General features: G+C 40.4%; 1 long non-coding RNA gene across 1 annotated transcript in view; it reads right to left on the bottom strand.

The window, feature by feature from the left end:
* Positions 1-10,350, bottom strand: part of LOC147027131 (uncharacterized) — an 18,012-nt gene extending 7,662 nt beyond the window's left edge. The window contains exons 1-2 of the long non-coding RNA XR_015057956.1: positions 10,223-10,350; positions 5,470-5,532 (exon numbers count right to left, since the gene is read on the bottom strand). This is a non-coding gene — a long non-coding RNA (uncharacterized LOC147027131). The remainder of the gene's footprint in view (positions 1-5,469; positions 5,533-10,222) is intronic.
* Between the last annotated feature and the right edge of the window lie 492 nt (positions 10,351-10,842).

The following is a 10,842-nucleotide window of genomic DNA, read 5'->3' as shown; positions in this document are numbered from 1 at the left end:
CTTGCACCCCCCCCTCCCCATTCTCTCCTCCCCTCCCAGCCCTCCTCTCTCCAATTTCTCCCAATCCTCCTCTCTCTGTCTCTTCCCTCCCCTCACTCTCATCCCCTCCGTGCTCAATCCCTTTCCTGCCTTCCTCCTCTCTCCCTCCCTTCCCTCCCTCCCTCCCAATATTCTCGTCAGCGACGTGATGAATTGTATTTGTGAGTATATCTGAATTCAGGGTATATAAAAATGAAAAGCATGGTGAGGCGGTAAGGCGGTGAGCCAGAGAGGCGGTGAGGCGGTGAGGCAGAGAGGCGGTGAAGCCGTGAGTCAATCCTTGAAGACTATAGGGTGTCCCAAAAAAATATACAACCTTTAAAATGCTTCGTTTGATCCTAAAAAACAGTAATTTTGTCACCAATGCTTCATTTCTTGTTGCAGAGACCCTGAAGTTTATTTTGATACCAAGCAAGCACCAGAAAAATGCCAAGACTGACCGTACAACAACAGACGAAAATTGTTGAACTTTGGCACCAGACGAAAAGTGTCATACAGGTGCAACGTCTTAACTCGAGACATTTTGGTATCCACTTGCGCCATGCACCAAACTTTCGGACAATAAAGTGCACCATCGCAAAGTTTACCAATGTGGGAACCATCTGTGACCTTCATAAGGGTCACAGTGGCCGGAAGAGGACAGGTCGTAGTGAAAAAAATGTGGAAATGGTGAGACAGGCGGTCGTTCAGAGTCCAAAAAAAGTGATTCGACCAATTTCTGCCGAGCCAAACATTCATAAGAGCACCGTTCAGAGGATCCTTCGCCAAGACATTCATGCCTTTCCATACAAAATTCAAACGGAAACGGTGCTTACTGATCAACAGAAACGCAAACGACTAGACTTTGCAAATTGGTTCTCAGGAAAGTTGGAGGAAGATGCAGACTTCCTCAAAAAACTTCACATGATGGACGAATGCCATGCTCACTTGTCTGGGGAGGTAAACAAGCAAAACTTTCGGTACTGCGGAACTGAAAATCCTGGTAATGCATCAACTGAACTGGTGCCTCGATCTGTTCTCAAAGTCACCATGTGGGTGGCGGTTGGTTGCGATGGGATAATTGGTCCATACTTCTTTGAAGATGACCAGGGACGCACTTGCACGGTAAATCAGAGGAACTATCGCGAAATGATTCAGGAATTCTATCTGCCTGAGCTACGTTCTCAGGCCCGTAGGAGAAACAACCTGATCCAGATGAGAACCCAGTGGTTCCAGCAAGATGGGGCATCACCCCATACATACAGGGAAGCAAGGCGTTTTCTCAACCAACATTTTAGGGCCGCTTTATCTCCCTCTACGAAGACGTTGAGTGGCCACCGTATTCCCCTGACCTTACTCCTCCAGACTTCTTCTTGTGGGGGTATCTCAAGGACAGGATCTATGGAAACCCTAGGCCTCAGACTCTTGATCAGCTGAAGGAAAACATCCACTGAGAAATCCAGAACATTCCTCAGGAAACGCTTCCCAAAGTGATGGAGAACATGACAACGCGTTTGCAGGCAGTAATCGGACAACGTGGAGCCTACGTCGAACATGTGGTCTAAAAGAAAACGACGATTCTATCCCATAATTTAAATTTTGATGGCAATTTTGACATTGGTACAATAAACTTCAACCTTTCAGCTTTCTTCTTCTTCTTCCTTCGGTTGCTCCCGTTCGGGGGTTGCCACAGCGGATCATCCGTATGATCCGCATTGTGATTTGGCACATGTTTTACGCCGGATGCCCTTCCTGACGCAACCCTGGTCACCTCTTACGACACAGGGATAAGGTACACCTATTTTAACCGGGGTATACACCGGCCCAGTATACTGGTACTCACTTCGCCGACCTCGGAAGGATGACAGGCTGAGTCAACCCCCTGGTGTATTAATTCAGTGGCCCAACGGGGCTTGAACTCAGGACCTACTCAGGACCTTTTGGATCCCAAGCCGCTGCCCTAACCACTGCGCCAACACCAGGCTCAACCTTTCAGCTTTCTATCCAGCCATATATCTTTTTTTAAATATATGTTATGGCCATCCTCTTTGCAGATGAAAAGTTGTATATTTTTTGGGACACCCTGTATATGCCTATTCATCACGTCCCGTTTGAATGTTCAGAGAGGACTACACAAACGTCTATAAATTACGTAGTATTGGAATATTCCTTTCACAGTGAAGCTTCATGACTATATGTCTATTAATTGCGTACTGCTTGAAAGTCGGTTGCAGGCTGCACGTAAGTATATTAATTCCATACTATTTGTTTGAACGTCAATTTCACCCTGATTTCAAACACATACGTCTATGAATTACGTACTACTGCAATGAGATTTTCTACCCTTTAAACTGCTGAGACCCCTTCTCCCATTGAAGACCCTTTAAGACCCCCAATATCCTTAAGACCGCTAAAAACCCAAAAGACCCTGAGGACCCAAAAGACCAAGATAACCCAAAAGTCACCGAAGACCAAAAAGATCCTGAAGACCCAAAAGTTCCCAAGGACATAAAAGGCCCAAAAGTCCCAGAGGACCCAAAGGACCCACAAGACCCAAAATTCCCCAAGGACACAAAAGACCCAAACGACCCTGAAGACCCAAAAGTTCCCGAGGACCCGAAGACCCTGAACACCCAAAAGTCGAGGACCCAAAAAAACCCAAATGTCACAGAGAACCCAAAAGACCCCGAAGACGCAAAAGTCACCGAGGACCCCGAAGACCCAAATGACCCAAAAGTCCCCGAGGACCCAAAAGACCCTGAACACCCAAAAGTCGAGGACCCCAAAAAACCCCAAATACCCAAATGTCACAGAGGACCCAAAAGACCCTAAAGACCCAAAAGTCCCTGATGACCCAAAAGACCCCGAATATTCAAAAGCTCTTGAAGAGCCAAAAGTCCCCGAATATCCTAAAGTCACCAAGGACCCAAAAGTCACCGAGGACCCAAAATATCCCGTTGAAACGGTGAGGCGGTGAAGACAGAGTTAGAACTGCCACACTATCTGCATGGCTCCAAAATGGCTGCGATTAGGCCCCGCCTCCATATACTCTTTTTATTTTTATTTTTTGTTGTGGTTACTGGGCTGCAAGTATAATTGTTTGCATACTGCCATCTACTGATGTCGTGATGTTACATTTATGGTTCGCATTGCAACGCTTATTTGAAACCATTGGGTCAATTTGATAGCATTTATGGCAGATTATGATGGGGTGTTTTCACATTTTTGTATTATCAGCCACATGTCAGGGGCCACACTTTAGGCTACCAGGGGCCACCAGTAGCTCACGGGCCGCACAATGAAGAACAGGGCCTTTGATCTTTACACCATTTAAACCCCTTACATCCTTCAGACAGATTAGACAGCTTAGACCCTTAACCATTTAGACCACGTGGACCTTTTCATATTGCAAATAAATTTCAAATAAATATAATATCACCAATATTAGAAATAAATTTGTACAAATGAAATGTTTGTATTTTGATCGGTGTAAATCATGACAACACAGCAAATGTGTGACGTCAATTATCAATGAAACGTGGAGAGGCGAGTGTAGGAAGCCAATCCACGCTCATGCATACAAATATAAAAACGAAAAACATGATCAGTCTGTCAGTCCGTCCTTCCATGAAGCTGTGAAGCCATCTGTGAAGCCGTGTGACAATACCTCTATTAATTACACACCGTTTGAACGTCAGTTGCACCCTGACTTCACACATGCACATCTATTAATTATGTACTATTGGAATGTACCTTTCGACCCTTGAGACTGCTGAAACCCATTCGACCACTGAAGACACTTTAAGATCTCCTATGCCCTTAAGACCCCTAAAGACCCCAAAGATCCAGAAGATCCAGAGGATTCAAAAGACCCTGAAGACCCAAAAGTCCCTGAAGACTCAAAACACCCAGAAGACCTAGAATCCCCAAAAGACCCAAAAGTCCCCGAGGACCCAAAAGACCACGAAGCTCCAAAATACCATGAAGACCCAAATGACCACAAGCACCCAAAATACCCAGAAGACCCAACAGACTGACTTCACATATGTATATCTATGAATTTTGTCCCAAACAGTTACATCTTTGAAAAGTTTTACATTTGTCAAAAGGACCCAAATGACCCACGTCAGCTCGCCAATGATCTTAACATGTATTTTTCCAACATCTGTAGGACATTACCTCCGCTGGACCAAGCAACTCTTCCAGTGTATTTTCCAGCATCTGCGTCTCCACCAACAATCCAGCACCAAGAGATTTACTTTCGTCTTTGATGTCTCAATGCATCCAAGGCACCGCATCCTTGTGATATGCCTACTCATCTTCTCGAAGAGTTTGCACTGGAAATCTCAGGCCCTTTTACAAAGATATTTAACAAATACATACAGAATGGTTACTTCCCTACTAAGTGGAAGTGTTCCTCAGTGTGTGTGATTCCTAAGACTCCTCGTGTTACTGGATTTGATCAGCTTCACCCCCATCTCAATTACATTTGTTTTAGCTTGGGTGTTTGAGAGTTTTCTTTCTGACTGGCTGATAGTCGATTTTAAACCTCACATTGATCGTGCACAGTATTGAAACATGAAAGGAAGCTCTATGAACCACTAATTAGTCCACATGTTAGATGTTATACATCAAAATATTGACCGATGAGGTCATTATGCAAATATTTGCACTGCCGACTTGACCAAGGCCTTCGACCTAGTCAACCATTCCAAGGTCATCGAAAAGCTAATCGATGTTGGGGTTGATGCCTCCATCCCACCGAAAGTGTGTAGTTTCCTTTGCAATCGTTCCCAAATGGTTTGTTATCAAGGGCAGACATCGAACCCCTTGTATCTCTCATGCGGAGTTCTGTTGGAAATATGTGGACAACGGGATATTGTTGGAAATATGTGGACGACTTGAGCAACGTCGAAGTGTTGCACAAAACTCAACAAAGTACGTTGCAAGTCCATGTTGATGCACTTGGTGATTGGTGTTGCCTTAATGATGTTAGGCCGAAACCAGAGAAATGTAAGACCATGTAAATATCTTTCCTTCAGGATGTTCCACCCCAATTAAGCATTGTCATTAATAACATCCCTCTGCAAAGAGTTCATTCGTTCACTCTCCTTGGTGTTATAAACCAATCAGATCTGAAGTGGAATAGTCAGGTCCAGCAGATGGTATCTCATGCTGCACAACAACTTTACGTCATTTGTACATTAAAGAAATTCACTGCGAGTTCCATTGATCTTGTGGAAACATACAAAGTGTTCATCCGCCCTTTGATGGAGTTTGGTGTGCACGTGTGGGGTTCTGGCATCAAAAGAGTTCTGAGTGATGAGATTGAATGAATCCAGAAGCATGCACTCCATTTTATTGCGTACACATCCATTCAGTCCTTTGCGCAACAATTTAGTCATTTTAATATACAATTGTTGAGTGAATGCAGCAATGAGCTTCTCTTACATTTTGGACTTGGTCTTCTGAAGTCTGATCGTCACCATGGCATTCTTCCTTCCACCCGTCAATCTGTGTCAAGACATAATATTCAACTCAGAAATGCTCACAGGTTTAAAAACTCGACAATTTATACTTTGATCGAAATGTTTAACTGTGAGATAAGTGTTTGTGTTTGTGTGTGTGTGTGTGTGTGTGTGTGTGTGTGTGTGTGTGTGTTTGTGTGTGTATATATATATATATATATATATATATATATATATATATATATATATATATATATATATATATATATATATATATATATATATATATATATATATATATATATATATACATATATATATATATATATATATATATATATATATATATATATATATATATATATATATATATATATATATACATATACATATTGCACGTACAATATTTGTTTGGATTGTGTTTAAATTTACCTTGTGATCATGAAACTTTGACATTTGTTTTAATATGATTTATCTTGATATTCTGATATTAACCTTGTATCGATCAGTAACTTTCTTTACCAAGGATCTTTTATAAACTGAATGTTTGAATGATGAACAAACAGACAGACAGACAGACAGACAGACAGGGGTGAAAACCTAACCTCCATTGGAAGCAGAGATAGTAATATAGGGCGTTTCAAAAAGAGTGATGCAACTTCAAATGTTTATTTACAAAGAAACAGAAACCTCAGGAACATGAACCAACATTTCTTGAAAGCTCATGACATTGTGTTTTCTTTCACTCATTGCTTGCTATTGCAGTAAGTCACTGCTGGAGTTAATGAGAGCCCAAGGTCTGAAATTGGCATTTACGCAAAATCCTTGTAATTGATGTTCTCGATGTGTGCCCCTCTGCGATTCAGACAAGCATTGATCCTGACTCCAAAGTTTTGTCCAACTTTCCTGTGGATCTCATGTGGCACTGCCTGGTGGTAGTCGGACACCTCCTGCTTTATATCATCCACTGTGGCAGGGCAGTTGGCACAGACCTAGATCTTGGCAGACCCCAGAACCAGTTGTTCAGAGGGTTCAAGTCTGGGCGATGGGGTGCACAGTCATGAGCATAATCCAGGGCAACAAGGCGGTTTCTGAAGAGCTGCCGCAGGAAAGTGATGGCGTCACCAGCTCTATACAGGGGTGCACCATCCTGCATAAACCAGGTCATGCTGAGGTTGTTTGGGGTTAACTTTTGGGCTGGATCATAGTGGAATTTCTGGAGCACGGCCCAGTAGTGCTCACCGTTGATAGTCACCATCCTGCTGTTTCCATTCTCAAACCAGTGAAGTTCCAGCGTTTCCCATCTGGCATTGAAGATGCAGAAGCATGTGACTTTAAGCCCTTTCAGGTACATCTCAGTGATCTCCTCAGGTGGTTCTGCCCCAGAGGAAAATGTTGTTGTGGTTGTTAATGGCACCGTTCAAGTGTAAATGGGCTTCATCACTGAACCAGATCCGGTTGATCCAGTTTTGATCCTACTCCACCCTGTCACTGAGGAAATTGCACATATCAAGTCTCCTTCTCATGTCATCCTGACTCAGTTTATGCATAATAGAGATGATGTATGGGAAAAGCGTCATTTTATTGGTGAGGATATGCCAGACTGATGTTGGTTTGATACCTAGCTCCCGGGAGCACCGGCTTTGGGACTTCTTGGGACTGTCCCCTGCAGAATCCCACACGGCGTCAATGTTGGCTTGATTCTTGGTTGCTGATGCTGGCCTGCCACTGTTGTCCTTGCTCTGGTTGTGCACTGTACCCTTGTGCTGAAAATATTTCACAATACGTTGATTGGCACAATTTGTAGGTCCGTCATGTGTTCTGAGGTTGAATTCCTGGCAGAACCTCCGGGGGGTGTCTACATACGATTTCGTCTCATACCACAGAGCCACCAGTTTTGGCTTCTGCATCACTGTCAATGGCATAGTTGAGTGACAAGAGGTAGAAATACCAGGGAACAAATACCACGATAACAGCACCAAACCCTGAAAAGGAAAACGGTGTTGATCAAAAAACAAAGAAATGGCAGGAAGTCAAAGTTGTATCAATCTTTTAGAAACATATTGTAGTTTTCACGTAAAATATTTGAGACCAACAGGCATTAAACTATAAGCAATGAAATGCGAAAGAAAGACGGGATGTAGAAATGACACTCACAATACTCTACGACACACCAAAGTTTTAGTATTAGAATTTTCAACACAGTAGTATTTATAATTGCAAGAAAAAAAAAGTATATATATATATATATATATATATATATATATATATATATATATATATATATATATATATATATATATATATGTCCTCAATTATGACATATATCTATGTTGTTATTTTTTGAAGACATATGTATTGTCCTCAATATACAGGTGGGCCAAAAGTCACTGGAGGTTTTCTTTTTTTTTATAATTTTTTTATTTTTAATTAATTATTTTATTTGCAGATAAAGAAGACCAGGGAGATTCATTATAAATAAATTTACTAATGACCAGCATGTGAAAATTGTTGAATTATATTACTCCAGTGGGAAATCAATAATTCAAACAAAAAAAATTTCGCAATCATTTTAATGTTCGAGAACAACCATCTAAAAACACGATTCGGAACTTTATTGCTCATTTTGAGTCAAAGGGGTCTGTTGTTGACTCAGCCCGCAGTGGAAGACCTTTGTTGTTCAAGATGATGATGGTAATGCAGTTTCTGTGACTGGTGAGTTATACAGGTCAATGCTGGAAAAAACAAAATTCCGGGAGTGAAAAATTTAACAGAAATGTGGTTCCAGCTATATGGAGCCACCACCCATACTGTGAGGTCAACTTGTTAAGGACAGGTTTTGTAACCGCATAATTTCAAGATTTGGAAACAATAATTTTCCTCCACGTTCACCAGATTTAACGACCACAGATGTTTTTTTCTGTGGGGGTACCTCAAAGATCGTGGATATATCAACAAGCCACAAACACCAGAGGAATTGAAAAACAACATTACCGAATAAATTGCAGCGATTGATCGAGGAGTTTTGTCCTCTGGAATGGATCACGTTTTGGAAAGAGCAAGGTTTTGTGAATAAGCCAAAAGGGGCTATTTGCAGGACATTATTTATCAAAATTAATTGAACAAAACAAATTCCATGAATTGAACTACCATTTGCGTTTTATTTCATTAATTTTTATTGAAAAATAAAAAAGTTATACAATTAAAGGAAAAGCTTCAGTGACTTTTGACCCAACCTGTACATGTCCTCAAAAAGGTATAATGAGATGATGTATATACATGGTGTCCCAAAAATTACGTTGGGATTTAGAAATTAAATAACATTTCTGTTTTTTACTAATTTATGATTAATTTTATACCAAAAGATAATTTACAAAATGAAGATAAATTTGCTTGATTTATGAAAAGTGATGCAGCTTCGATGTCCTCCATTTTCGGCTTCAGAAATGAGCCTCATTGCTCATAATCAGTTTCTGAACAAACTCGTTTTCTTCATTGACCAACTTCTGAATTTAGACTGAGTAATTTAAGCATTGTCGATGATCAGGCGGTTTTAATGTTTGCACCATTTGGAAGAGTTTCTTTGTATGTGATACAGTGACATCCGAGACATCCCCAACTGGTCAGAACATCTGCGAATCGATGTTCCTCGTTCTTCTTGAACGAATCTGCGAACGGACTAAACGCAGTCTTCCAGATTGTGGCAAGTCAATTACTGACCCATATTGATGAAAACGTTGAATCAATCGACGAATCATGAAATCTGAAGGTGATTTTCTGGCATTGAATTGTTGGCAGTATGCTCTTTTGGTGGGAATAATTGATCGATGAAATTTAAAATAAAATTCCACTATTTTGGTTCTTTGTTCAGTTGTGAATTTTTCCATGGGTAATTTCCAAATGTTAATCTAAATTCTGAAAAGAAAAGAAAAACAAAATTATTTCAAAAACAGAAATGTTATTTAATTTCTAAAATCCCGAGGTGACTTTTGGGACACCCTGTACACGTATATATGTATATATATATATATATATATATATATATATATATATATATATATATATATATATATATATATATATATATATATATATATATATACACACATAATTTTACCTTTTTTAGCAAATGTTGGAATATTTAGTTTTCCTATTCATGCATTTTTTAACCTCACATATACCCCCTCACTCCCCCCAAATGTTGTGTTTTGTTGGCACAAAGCTATAGCCTGTGTAAATGTTCAATATCCAGCGACTTCCCTGTTCGTTTCACTCACTACTGATAAATGGCAGCTGCAAGACAGGAATTGAGAAAGGCAGATTTTTGCTACAGCATTTCAAGGCTGAAAATAAGAAATTCCAACTTGGAATTTCACGCATCATAAATTACCATTTCAAAGCAAAACCATTCAAAAAAAATCGATTTTATGCATGCTTTCATTTTGGAGCTCAATCCATGGAGAAATTTCAGATATCTTACTTAACCTGGCAGGTGTAATAACTCTTTTCTGGGAAGAATAAATTTTTGTACGTGCATGCAATTCATGCATAAGGTAACATTCAACCATCACATCCAAGCATTGTATACATATACACACATACATCACATGGAGTACGGTAGTACTCCATATAGAGGGATGATATGGGGGAAAAATTGCCGCCGCATCAAATGTGCACAAAGTGATATGCTGAGAAGATAATATCGAGTGAGTATATACAGGTTTTTAAAGCCATACCTTTTATTCTCGAGCATTTGCTGAACTACCAAGACTTAAAAGGATGCCAGAATACATGGCTAAAGTACATGGGGAGATCTCGAAATCGTGAACTTGTACTTCTTCGTCGTCTTCGTCTTCGTCTTCCTGTGTAAAAACAATGTTAAACTGTTGCCCAACCGAACAAAATAACAGCTGAAACAATTAAGGGAATTCCAACACGAGGAAATTGCTTTTTCTCTGGCCTACAACATGGAAACTAAAAGAAGAAAAATAAAAATTAAGCGTTTTATGAAAATAAATCGAATGTACTACAAATGTGGACTCAACTAAACCAGGCCAGGATTGTGGGGGAGGGGAGGGGTGGGATGGACTGGACCATAATTAGTTAAAAGCGATTCATAGCCCCCCTCCCTATCCCCAAAATGAACTGAAACAAGTATTGCTTTTTACCATTCCTTTTGTGCCAGAAAAGGACATAGGGCTGCCATAGCAGTTTCATTGGCAAGGAGTACAGTCCAGGATGGGTCACCACTCCAACACATGTTACCCAAAATGGTTATTACCAAGTACAATGGTCCTCAATTTGCCAACCTTGGAAGGATGACAGGCTGAGTCAACCCCACCTGGTGTTACTTTAA

This window comes from Eptatretus burgeri, chromosome 5 (genome assembly GCF_056783735.1).
Source record: "Eptatretus burgeri isolate ZD-2024b chromosome 5, Ebu_testis_v1, whole genome shotgun sequence".
Classification (NCBI taxonomy): Eukaryota; Metazoa; Chordata; class Myxini; order Myxiniformes; family Myxinidae; genus Eptatretus; species Eptatretus burgeri.
The sequence above is the reverse complement of the archived record's forward strand: the minus strand, read 5'-3'. Positions and strand labels throughout refer to the sequence as shown.